This window comes from Balaenoptera physalus (assembly GCF_965194825.1).
Source record: "Balaenoptera physalus genome assembly, chromosome: 16".
Taxonomy (NCBI): Eukaryota; Metazoa; Chordata; class Mammalia; order Artiodactyla; family Balaenopteridae; genus Balaenoptera; species Balaenoptera physalus.
Genome location: NC_138898.1, coordinates 91,010,163 through 91,023,003, shown reverse-complemented (window position 1 = coordinate 91,023,003; position 12,841 = coordinate 91,010,163). Strand labels below are relative to the sequence as shown.

Below are 12,841 nucleotides of genomic sequence, written 5' to 3'. Positions count from 1 at the left end.
ACATGGCAGGGAACGGAGGGTAGCCCCTTGGAGCTGGGAGTGGTCCCCGGCCAACAACTAGCAAAAAAAAAATGGAGATCTCAGTCAAGCAACTGCAAGGAGATGAATTCTGCCAAAGACAGGTCAGCTGGAAAAGGCCTTGGAGCTTAGATGAGACTGTAGCCGCACTGACAACCTGACCTCAGCCTGGCGAGACCCTGAGCAGGGGACCCCGTCAACCCCAGGCAGCAGCACTCCTAATTGGTACACACCATGAGACGGCACATTTGTTTTGTTGTTTGAAGTTTCTACACTGTAATAACTTGTAAACAGCAATTAAACTAATACAGTTCTTAGGGCAAAACCCCACGAACCATCAGAGAAAAAGGTCACTTCCCTTGTATATCTGCTTGCATTAGTAGCTACTGAATGAAGATGCGTATTTTTTCAAAGCTGAATCTTAATGTGAGCTTAAACATTATTTCCGTTAATAACAGTCAATTCCTGACCTCTGTTTGCTGTCTAGGACCTATTTAGAAAAGCTTGCTCCCCCCCCACCCCCCGTCAGAATGGCAATACTAAGAAATGATTCCTCCTCCCTCCTGATTAACGTAAAATAGAAGCATTAAAAACCCAATAAATGTCTGAAAAATCTGTTGCTTAGGCATTAGTCATTAGTTAACTCAAAACAAACTGGATGAGTCAGGTTTCTTCAGACTTTTTATGGAAAGCCCCTGTATTTTTACTAACATTCAAATAACACAAAGAAAAAAAGCCTCCAAAACGCAAGAGCTCCCAAACTACCAATATGTATCGTATTAGAAATTAAACCTGAGAGAACTTAAAAATACAAAAACATACAAGCGTATCCCTAGTTGGCCACCAGTGATGATATTGTCACGTGTCACGTGGCCTCTGGAAAACCCTGTTCTACACTCTTGGGAGAATGGAAGTTAAAAAGGCAAATAATGTCTTAGTATTATTATGAAAACAGTTTGACCTTGTGGGGCCTCTGAAAGGGTCTCAGGGACTTCCAGCCCACACTTTGAGAACCACTGCCCTAAAGAGCTCTGGTGCAGCATAATCACCAAAGCCGAAGCTGGAAACGACCCCAGGTCCAGGCGGAGTCCATGCACACACAAACTGCAGCATCGTCTTAGAACAGAAAAGCACAGGAGAATGAATATGAGAGGACCACCACCATGTGCATCTCAAAACAAAATGGGGAGCTGGAGAGACAAGTCACAGTCAGAGATTTACACTCTTCTTTATTCACATGAAGTAAGTTTAAAAACGGGCGGAACTGAACATAATACAGCAGTCACAGTCGCTAGGACACCCTCAGCACTTCCTCCGTGCCAGACGCTGTTCTGAGTGCTCTTCACTTGTTGGTGCAATGACTCCTCAGCACACTACTGGACGGAGGCATACTGTTACCCCCATTTTACAGATGAGAAAACTGAAACAGTGTTTAAGTAACCTGGCCAATGGGAAGTCATATGGTTCCTTGGTCCTGTTTAGGGATACACAGGCGGTAAAAATACCACCAGAACGGTGGTTACGGTGGGGTCCACGGGGTTTATAAGTTACCGCTGATATTCTTAATCTGAGGGGAAGGTACAGACGTGATTGGCTTATTTTTTAAACTGGGCGTGTATGTTTTCAAACTCTCTTCTGTACAGGATATGAAAAACATTTATATATTTTACAATTTTTAAAAAGAGCAAGAGAGAAGGAAACACAGTGAAGGGCATTACAAAACAACCCTTGAGGTCTGGCCACTCCCTCCAAGTGGTTTTTCTGAAAAGTATGCAGATCTCATTAAATATAATCATTCCACCACTTCTTCCCAAGTCCCACGATTGGGGCCACTTTCTTTCTACCACCTGATCTCCTGCCACCAGACTGCCACCAGTGGCCTTGTCATATGACTATAAACACATAAAACAACACAGACACTCACTATTTAAAGCATTAAAATAGAAAAACACCTGGTATTTCAAGGCTGAGGAACTAAAAGTCAAAAAGAAAGGCCTCCGTTAGCAATATCTAAGCGGGGTACACGGCTGAGAAAAGAAAGAAGCACCACGTGATGGGGTCCGTGTGTTTTAGGAGAGTCAGTCTCCGCTCTGCTCTTTCCTACTGTCTGTGTTTTTGCCTTGGGGAAGAAGTAGAAAACTTGAGAGATGACTAAAACGATAGTAAGTTATGAATTATTCAGGACTTCCAAGTAGGAGAGAGGTCACTTTTACCCAAACAAATGATTCAGGCTTACTTCTGGGTAGTGCTGCCTTTTGTAAAGCCCACACGTCTCATTCCCTACACATCCCTGAGTCAACCCAAGCGCTTCATCAGCACCCCAGTGGGGCTAATCACTGCTCGCTGACAAATCTAAGTAATCAATCCTACTGGTCTTTCCCACACACAACACGAAGCACTTAAGAGCTAAAAACGCCTTTCCACCCGGAAGTCCACACTATGGTTTTCCTTACTTCTGGGCACCGTTTATTCTTTGCTCCAAAGACACACCTCTGACACGATGGCAGGTCGGTGACCACACTCACAGACGCCACATGGGAGCCTGGGAGGATGCATCCAAGCACACACATCCCACAAGTGTCCCAGAACCATCTTTTAAAACCTGTTGCTGTCCCTTTAAATCTTCCCAACCCCCTCCTCCCAAATCCATCTTCACTTCCTTCTACTGGCAGCTTATCCAGGGAGCTAAGTTTAGCTACCAAATGCTCCAAATGCTAATCTCTCCTCCAGGGACGTCGACTTTGCTGGAGGAGCCGCCCTGGCAACAGAGCACTTGCTTCCCCAGAAGAATCAAAGCAGAGCAGCTGTCAAATCCCTGGTAGGAAGGGGTCTCTCCTCACAACATTTTTTTTTGGGGGGGGGGGAGGCGGGGTGTGGTAGGAAGGGAGCATCTTCTGGGCGAACTGTTCTCACTCCAGCTCATTCTATCCTTTCCACAGTCTCGACAAGGTCAGCCTGGTCAGTCCTCACGGTCCCTGTCTCATCTTGGGACGACTTGTTATTTTCAACCCAAAGCAATAAAATTTAAACGGAGTCAAAATGCAGCACAGACCTCACAAAACCCATTCTGGTTTCCTACATCACCTGGATCTCAGCTGTGGGAATCCTTCTCCAGTTATACTTATGGAAGGAAAAAGACGACGACCTGCACAAAAGTTCATGCGAAGTTCAAGCCCCAGCTCGGGGGCTTCACCGCGGGGGCCGGCTCTCTGGCAGTGTGGGCTCTCCAAGGGGAGTGGTTCCTTGGCTGAGACCAGACCTCCTGTCACATAGGGCTGTAAGACGGCTGACCTGGTGACAGACTGAGATACCACAGAAGTAAAAGGAAAGGAGAAAACCCAGTGAGATTTTTTTTTTTACCTGATGGTGTTCAGGCTACACAGAAAGAGAAAGTTTAAAGACCTACATCCTCTTCTGTAGCTAATGGAAGGGACTGGGGGATTCTCCAGAATCATGACTAGCTCATCTCTTTTAATTCCTAAGGATAGAGACAATTCCCACTTTATAGCGCACATGCTTCCAAAACAAGCCTCTCAACCCTAAACCCAAATAAAATTTCACTTGATTTACAATCTGGAAACTAATGGTTCTTCTTTCCCGTTTACTTGAATTTGCTTTAAAAAAAAAATCATGAATAGTTGCCAGAATGGCCTCCTGGAAAACAAAAAATCACCAGCACAGTTGTGATAAAACTGTGAATAGACAGCAACTAGAAGGCCTGCATTCATACTCTGGGGAGTGGTTGGTGCCAACCAGCTCTTTAGATGACCACTTAAAATTCAGCTCCCAACCAGTACACGTCATCCCATCTGTCACACCAACAGAATGCCAGAACTCGAGAACACAGGCTGTCCAGCTGCCCACCAGCTGAGCCCTTACAGGAGCCTGGCATCACCTGACCACCTCACATGCCTGCAGAAAGGCTGGGCTCTACCCTCATTCCCACCACGACTACCAGCTCTCTGCCCCCAGCCTCTAAAGAAAAATTTAAAGCAGCGGAGAAATCCGTGAAATCAAGACATGGCAAAAATATTGATTCAGACACCACAAAGCTCTGACTCTGAGGTTGAGGAGGTGAACACAGGTTTCATTTCTAGGAGGAGTTATAAGGGCCTAGCACAGTGCCTGGCTAACAAATGCTCACAGGTATTTGATTTACGGACAATCACAGATGCGCAAGGGGCTGGATCAGCCGGAACCACGCACCCTGCTGGACAACAACGCCAATGATAGGCTCTCGGTGCCCGGTACTGAGCTACGCTGGCGACATACGTTATCTTCTTTGATCCAAACATAGCATGATTATTCCTGCTCCCCAGGGGAAGAAAGCAAAGTTTAGAAGCTAACTTGCTCAAGGTCAAAGAGGCTGCTCAACCCCAAGGCAGGCTCTCACCCCTCCCCTTGCAGGGCTGGGCTGTCACCCACGACCAGAGACCACCCGCCAGCCTCCAGAGATAAGCGCGAGGGCACTTCCCAGGAATTAAGTTAAGAGATCGGAACAAGCATGGGAATCCCATTCCTGCCACGAAGGCCGGGAGACGGCGCCCAGGCAGCGGGCCGAGAGGGGCGGTCGTCCGGACGGCCCCGCCCCCACGGTGGAAGGGCGCCAGGGCCGGGTCAGGGCGCCTGCAGCGGCCGCTCCATCCTCCCCCACCTCGGCCGAACAAAAGGGGAAGAGAAGGGCTCAAAGCGGCCCTCTGTCTGCCAAAGCCTGACTCACCCGCGGGCTCGCCGCTTGGCGCTCGGAAGCAGGAAAAGGCAAGCTCTGCTCAGGGAACCGGAGCTGCGGCCGGCGGGGAGGACGGGAGGCCAGGGGCGGGGCCGCGCCAGACGCTCCCGTGGGCGGGGCCGGCGGCTCACAAAGAGCCCTTGTGCCGCCCCCGTGGCGGGCAGGTCCGGGGCCCAGGACCCCGGGCTCGGCACCCCCGCCCGCAGACCCTCTGCACCTGGGGCCACCCCACGTGGAGCGCACTGCCTCTCCACCCTCAGCCATGCCTCCAGTGTGCTGCTGGCCGTAAGTTAAGCAGGATTTCATAAGACACACCCCCCACCAAAAAGGAAAACCCCACCAGAACACACAGCGTAGTGTAAATGCCCCCGCGACATGTGACAGGAACCAGGGAGGTTTAGAACAGAACGGCTTCATGGCAGCGGGCGGGCCAGTGTGCATTCAGCACCTACGTTTATTTGCTTCACCTGGCAGAGAACACGCGGAGTCCAGCACAGGAAACCCACCAAGGGCTTCTTCCTTTGGCCTTGCCAACTGTCTGAGCACATGCTCGTCTGGAAAAGCTACCCGGGCTCCCTCGACCTCGGCCACCACGCAGCTCCGTTGGGTGGGATGAAGCTCTGCAGACGTGTACTAACTCATTTTTCAACTCTAAATGGACCAGTGATCTAGACAAAAAAGCATTATTTCAAGATCTGCAATACCTGGAGAGAGCTGCCACAAAAACATGTATGTTTCCCAATGAGAAGCATCGTAAAGAAGATTCTGGTAGCAGGCACTGACTGGTACATGTGTTGTATTTATTCCTGGGTCATGCTATGGTACTTCAAAATTCAGCACTTCCAGTAACTACTCTTAAAACTAACACCCCCCCCCCCCAAATCACACCAGTAAACCTCTGCCTTAAAAAAGGTTACGTTACAAAACAAATCAGGCTGAATAAAGTGATCTTTATTTAGGTTCTAGCTTGTCACCAAAGGAGACAATTCAATACAAAGATCAGCCTGTCAGAATCACCTATAAAGGTGATGTGCAGTTCAAGACACAAGATGAGTCTTAAGACATTACTTTTGTGAAACTGATTTGCCAGGCAATTTGGAGAACCAACCTCTGTCAGTAACTAGGCTTCCTGATCAATCCCTGTCTCTTTTCTCTGCAGCAGAAAATGGGATGTGAAATAAATATCCAGCTGGCTTTCTTCCTTCAAGAACCAGAGCTGGCCAGAGAGAACTTCGACCTTGGCCCTTGTGAGCGAAGTGCCATGTCCCAGAGGGCGCGCTCCCGTGGAGCAGCCACGAATGTGTGGAAACCCCAATCCGGGCTACTTTTGGGGTTCCTCCTTAGAACAACATCAGGGATTTGCTCAGGAGCAGAGCCAAATGAGACGTAAGCCACCCACAGTCTGAGCGGCGGGGGCCTCCTGACAAAGGGCACATTTGAAAGGTGTCAATAAATTGCTTCTCAAAACAACATGTTTTCCACCTTCTCAAACGGGGAGTTTTGCTTGATATTTCCAAAAAACTTTTTTAAGCTCAGTAAATAAAAGGGTGAATTGTAGGGTTATTTCACAAAATCTTGCTTCTTAAAGCTCAGGGAAGACACAACGTTCTATCACATTCGGTACTAAGACCAGTAGACCAAGTTCCTTTTTAAAAGAGAATATTCACGGAGAAGCCAAAGTAGAGATTATACGATCCACTTCCAACCTCATAAACTAAAAGAGCTGTTCCCGGTGATCAGCTTCAGCCAAGGCCGAAATGAGCAATAACGAGAGAAAGGGGGGAACGTCCCTCTCGGGGCCACCACTGCTGACTCATGGCGCTCCATGGAGTTTCTCTGGAGAGACAGGCTCGCCCTTTCCTTTCACCAGAACGACCACCAACTCACCATCGTTAAGGGACCCTAAATTCTCATGCAATGTTGGGTAAGAAGGAAAGACAGAGAAAAAATATCACCTATCGTGAAAATCACCCCAAAAGAGCAAACTTTCCTCCCTCTCGTAAGCACCATTAATATATTTATACTTCCTTTAAGAATGATGCATAAGAATGTTCATAGCAGCATTCTTCTTCTGGCCAAAGAGTGGAAAACAACCCAAATGCCCATCACATAACTGGTGAGTAGATGAAGGAAATGTTTACCCACATAACAGAATACTACTTAGGGATAAAAATGAATGAAATACTGACACATGCTACAATAGGAAGGAACCTTGAACACGTTAAGCTAAGGGAAAGAAGCCAGGCACAAAAGGCCATACATTGTATGACTCCATTTATAGGGAATATCCAGAAAATCTACCGAGACAGAAAGTGGATGTGGGGCTGCCGGGGACTGGGAACTGGGGTTCAGTGTAAATGGACATGAGGGACCTTACTGGGACAATGGAAACGTTCTAAAACTGGTTTATGGTGATGGCTGCACAACTTGGTAAGTTTACTAAAAGTCACTGAATTGTACACTTTAAAAAAGCTGCATAAAAAACGTTTCCATAAAATCAAGTTATTTATTCAAAAATGCTGTTTTGCTCATACTGAGAATTAATTATCTCCATTTAAAGACTCCTAAGTAGGTGAACATTGGTTCAGGTCTAAGAACTACTTCAGGGGCTCAAAATTTTCAGGGCAGGTAAAACTCCAATCATAAAGTCTGTTATAGGGCTGTTTTCATCTTTATTAAACCACAGCTATTTAACAAAATAGCAGCAGGAAGTTAAACAGGCCCTGAACGTCACTTAAACGGAAACCAAGTTAACGTCCCTAAATGGAACGACGGGCTCCTGCATAAGCCGCCATCCCCAGGCTGGTGCTGTCACAGTGAATGGAGGAGGATGGCTCCGGGACCCCTGGAGGCTCTGAGCTTGACCTTCCTTCCTGCGCAGATGCGAGTCTGGGCCTCTCAGAACCCCCTAAGGAAGGAAGGCGGAAGCGAATTTTGCTGTTGGTCTATCCACTTTCTAGTCCAAAGTGCATCCCCTCTGCCGAGACGTCCTTGGAGCGAGGTCTGGGCCCAAAGCAAACGGCCCCTCTTCCCTGGGAACCGCAGCATCGCGAGAGGCCCGGACACATTCTGCCCGGAGAGGCCTGCTTAGCCGCGTTTTACCCATTTTTCTCACATTTATTCACTGTCAAAATCTTCCTTCACATTAGACTAAAAGTGTACCCTCTTTTAGAAATTAGAAACAAAGCCCTCTTTACAATGTGTCCTTATGAAAAAGGGAGAAAATCACTATCCTTGTTAATTTATTAAAACACTTTGGCATCTGACTGGAAGTATATCAGGCCGTCCGTGTCTTACAATTTTGACGTAAGGCAAGGATAAAAAAAAAAAAAGGCGTTCAGAGAAAACATTATACGCGATAGAGAATGAGAAAGGCAGCGGGGAGAGAATGAGAGAAAGCCAATGGCTGGAGTCCTTAGCACTCCTCTTGCAACTTTTCTGTAAGTTCGAAATGATGTCAAAACAAAAAGTTAAATTAAAAATGATAATCGGAGACATTCTGTGCTCGTAAACATGGGCACAAATGCTATCTGAGGAAGGCTGTTAACAATACTTCAAAAAGTCAGCCAGTGAAATATCTACTCAGACTCTGTTTCCAGAAATCCTCTTGCACAGGTAAGGATAATCAGATGGTGCCGCTCTGTAGAAGGGCTGCTTTAGGGACTCGCAGACAGGACCAACTGTGTCTGCCTGGTCATGCACTGAACTGCCCTATAAAGATGTTACGGGAGAACGGGTCCACAGCTCTCCCCTAAAAGGCATACATTTTCTACCAGTCTCCCCAAGGCTGCTGTACTGGTAGCCTCTCTGGCTTATTCCTGTTTATTATTCACTGGTTTATCATTCATGTTGCTGGGAATTTGCTGACTAGATTCCAGTTGAGATTCTGCATGAAGTTTATCTGTTCAGCTATTTGAATCCTCCAAACCATTCCTCCTAACAAATAGCTTATTTGTTAATACCATGGGGGAGCTCACTTCTATTTCATAATCCAGACCCCTCTCCGTTGGCATCTGGATAGCAGGTTTTGTTTCTAACACATAAATGAATGATTTTCTCTACCATAGTTTAGGGATCCACGTTCATACTTTTATTTCACCTAATGCTAAAGAATTTCTTCTTACTCAAATATTTTGTGAAAGTGATAACTTTAAAAAGAATTCAAAACAATTTCTAAGGCTTCAATTCTAATATTCTTACTTGAGGGAAAGAAACCAAAACCATCTCTAATCCAGTGCCTATCAGCTAGCTTCATCAAAGCCACGGCCTGTCCTCTGAGCTGGGGCTGCATGTGAGTGCAGTTGAGTCGTCTTTGTTTCTCTGGACTGGAGAGGAGCTGAATAAATGGCCCTGGAGGTTTCAGCCACAGTTGGGTTCTAGGGAGGCACCTAAAGTTTCCTCTCTCATTTCTCACAGTAGGTGCCAACGAATCCTGAAGGGAATGCAGAGATTAATTACAGCTGGACTTACTTTGGCCCAGTCCTCTTAAAGAATGAAATCCTTGGAGACTTAAGGAAGAATTAATTATTTTAAATGCTTCTGTTCAGGCTGAATGCACAAAGTGTCGAGGTAGGTCTGTTACATTTTGTGCGGTGAAAAAGTAATAATCTGCATCATGAGGAAAATGAAGACCTTTCCTTGAAGGGAAGGGAGGCATAATCCTAGGAACTCGGATCCCAAGGAACCCCAACTAATTTTCCAAAATTTTAACCCTTGACATTTATCACTTTCATTAAAATTTAAAGGAAAGGTAACACCATTTTTACCAGGCTGACTGATGGCAGAGGCCAATATGAGATTTTGTTAACTGAATGAATGAGCAGGAGTAGTGGGTACTCTCTAAAGCTGAGAACTCCTGAATTTTGTGGCTCAAACATTCAATTAAAGGTAAAGACACAGACGTAGAGAATGGACTTGAGGACACAGTGGGGGAGGGCGAAGCTGGGGCGAAGTGAGAGTGGCATGGACATATATACACTACCGAATGTAAAATAGATAGCTAGTGGGAAGCAGCCGCATAGCACAGGGAGATCAGCTCAGTGCTTTGTGACCTCCTAGAGGGGTGGGATAGGGAGGATGGGAGGGAGACAGGGACATATGTATGCATATGGCTGACTGACTTTGTTGTACAACAGAAACTAACACAACATTGTAAAGCATTTATACTCCAGTAAAGATCTATTAAAAAATTTTTTTAAAAAAGGTAAAGAAAATCAGTAACAACAAGTTGGAAGTTCTGTATCCTGTTTTTATTCACAACAATGTATCTTGTATGCTCTGTTGCATATTACCGCACACATCTTTTTTTTTTTAAGAATTGTAAAAAACACGTAACATAAAACTTACCATCTTAACTATTTTTAAGTGTGTGGTTCATAGTGTTAAGTACCTTCACATTGCTGTGAAATGGATCTCCAGAATATTTTCATCTTGAAAATCGGAAACTCTGAACCCATTCAACAACAACTTCCCATTCCTCTCCCTCAGCCCCTGGTATTCTAACTTTGTTTCTATGAATCTACTGTAGATACCTCATGTAAGTGAAATCATGCAGTATTTGCCTTTTTGTGACTGGCTTATTTCACTTAACATAGTGTCTTCAAGGTTCATCTATGCTGTAGCGTGAGACAAGATTTCCTTCCATTTTAAGGCTGAATCATACTCCATTGTATGGATGGACCACATTTTGTTTATCCATTTATTTGTCGAAAGACACCTGTGTTGCTTCCACTGCTTGGCTATTGTGAGTAATGCTGATATGAACATGGGTATGCAACTATCTCTTTGAGAATCTACTTTGGATTTTTTGGTATACATGTGCAAAAGTGGTGTTGCTGGATCATGTTGTAGTTCTATTTTTAATTTTTGGAGAAACCTTCATACTGTTTTCCACAGCACCTGCACCATTTTACAATCCCTGCAACAGTGCAGAAGGGTTCCAATTTCTCCATATTCTCACCAAGACTTGTTACTTTGTTTTTTTCTTTTTTGTTTTTATCATAGCCATCCTAACAGGTGTGAGAGATAATACCTCACTGTGGTTTTGATTTACATTTCACTGATGATTACTGAGGTTGAGCATCTTTTCATATGTTGTTGACCATTTCTGTTTATCATCTTTGCAGAAATATCTATTCAAATCCTTTGTTCATTTAAAAATAGGGGTTGTTTTTTGCTGTTGAGTCGTAGAGGTTTTTAATATATATATATATTTTAGATATTAACCTTTTATCAGCTATATGATTTGCAAACATTTTCTCCCATTCCACAGGTTGCCTTTTCATTCTGTTGACTGTGTCCCTTTGATGCACAAAAGTTTTAAAGTTTGATGTCGTTCCATTTGTCTATTCTTGCTTTTGTTGCCAGTGCTTTCAGGGTTCTATTCAAGAAATCATTGCCAAGTCCAAGGTCATGAAGCTTCTCCACCAGTTTTCTTTTAAGTGTTTTCTAGTTCTAGGTCTTAGGTTTAGTTCTTTGATCCATTTTGAGTTAACTTATGTATTATAAATGTCCAAATTAAAAAAAAATTGCTATACAGCATTCCATTGAATACATGTACAATAACTTAGTTGAGCCTATCAACAGCCATTTAGGGTATTTCCAGTGATTTGCTATTATGAACAATGATGACATGAATACTCTTTATGTAAGTTTCTCACACACATGAGAACAAGTATCTCCCAGTCTTTTTAGGAGTTAAAGTTATCTCTTGGCTGGCTTATTTCAAATTTTAATTTTTTACTTCTTCACTTCATTTGTATTACAATCCCTTTCTTTGAAACCCTTAGTTAGGACTAGATAAATGTATTTTGGAATTCAGAAATTTCAGATTTTGTCTGTAATTAAAAAAAAAACTCCCTACAAACAGAAAAGTCCTATGATGTCCTGTGACTTCACAGGCAAATTCTACCAAACATACAAAGAAGAACTTATATTGATCCTTCTCAAACTGTTTCAAAAGACTGAAGAGGAGGGAACACTCCCAAAGACGTTCTCGGAAGCCACCATCACCCTGATACCAAAACCAAAGACACTACCAAAAAAGAAAATTACAGGCCAATATCTTTGATGAATATAGATACAAAAATTCTCAACAAAACATTAGCAAACTGAATCCAACAACACATAAGAAAGATCATACACCACAACCAAGTTGGATTCATCCCAGTGTCACAAGGATGATTCAATCAATGTGACACACCACATCAACAAAAGAAAAGACAAAAACCACATGATCATCAATAGATGTAGAAAAGCATTTGATAAAACTCAACATCCATTATTGATAAAAACTCTTACCAAAGTGTGTATAGAGGGAACATATCTCAACATAATAAAAGCTATTTATGACAAACACACAGCCAATATAATATTCAATGGTGAAAAGATGAAAGCCTTCCTGCTAAAATCTGGAACATGACAAGGATACTCACTATCATCACTTCTATTCAACACAGTCCTGGAAGTCCTAGCCACAGCAATCAGACAAGAAAAAGAAATAAAAGGTATCCAAATTGGAAAGGAAGAGGTAAAACTGTCATTATATGCAGGTGACATGATACTATATATAGAAAACCCTGAAGACTCCACACAAAAGCTACTAGAACTGATAAGTGAATTCAGCAAGGTAGCAGAATACAAGATTAACACACAGAAATTGGTTGCATTTCTTTACACTAACAATGAAATATCAGAATGGGAATGCAAGGAAACAATCCCTTTTACAATCACATCAAAAAATAAAATACTTAGGAATAAACCTGACCAAGGAGGTGACTTATATGCTGAGAACTACAAAGCATTAATAAAGGAAACTGAAGATGATTCAAAGAAATGGAAAGATATCCCACACTCCTGGATTGGAAGAATTAACATTGTTAAAATGGCCATGCTACCCAAAGCAATCTACAGATTTAATTCAATCCCTATCAAATTACACATGACATTTTTCACAAAAGTAGAACAAATAATCCAAAAATTTATATGGAACCATAAAAGACCAAGAATTGCCAAAGCAATCCTGAGGTAAAAGAACAAAGCAGGAGGCATAACCCTCTCAGACTTTAGAGAATACTACAAAGCTACAGTAATCAA

At 43.7% G+C, this 12,841-nt stretch overlaps 1 protein-coding gene and 1 long non-coding RNA gene across 3 annotated transcripts in view; one reads left to right on the top strand and one right to left on the bottom strand.

The window, feature by feature from the left end:
- GNA12 (G protein subunit alpha 12) overlaps positions 1–12,841 on the bottom strand; it is a 119,072-nt gene that overhangs the window by 29,803 nt on the left and 76,428 nt on the right. The window lies entirely within an intron of this gene.
- Positions 4,903–8,308, top strand: LOC309644880. Its single transcript, XR_014254659.1, has 2 exons — positions 4,903–5,032; positions 5,222–8,308. It is a non-coding gene; the product is annotated as an uncharacterized lncRNA (long non-coding RNA).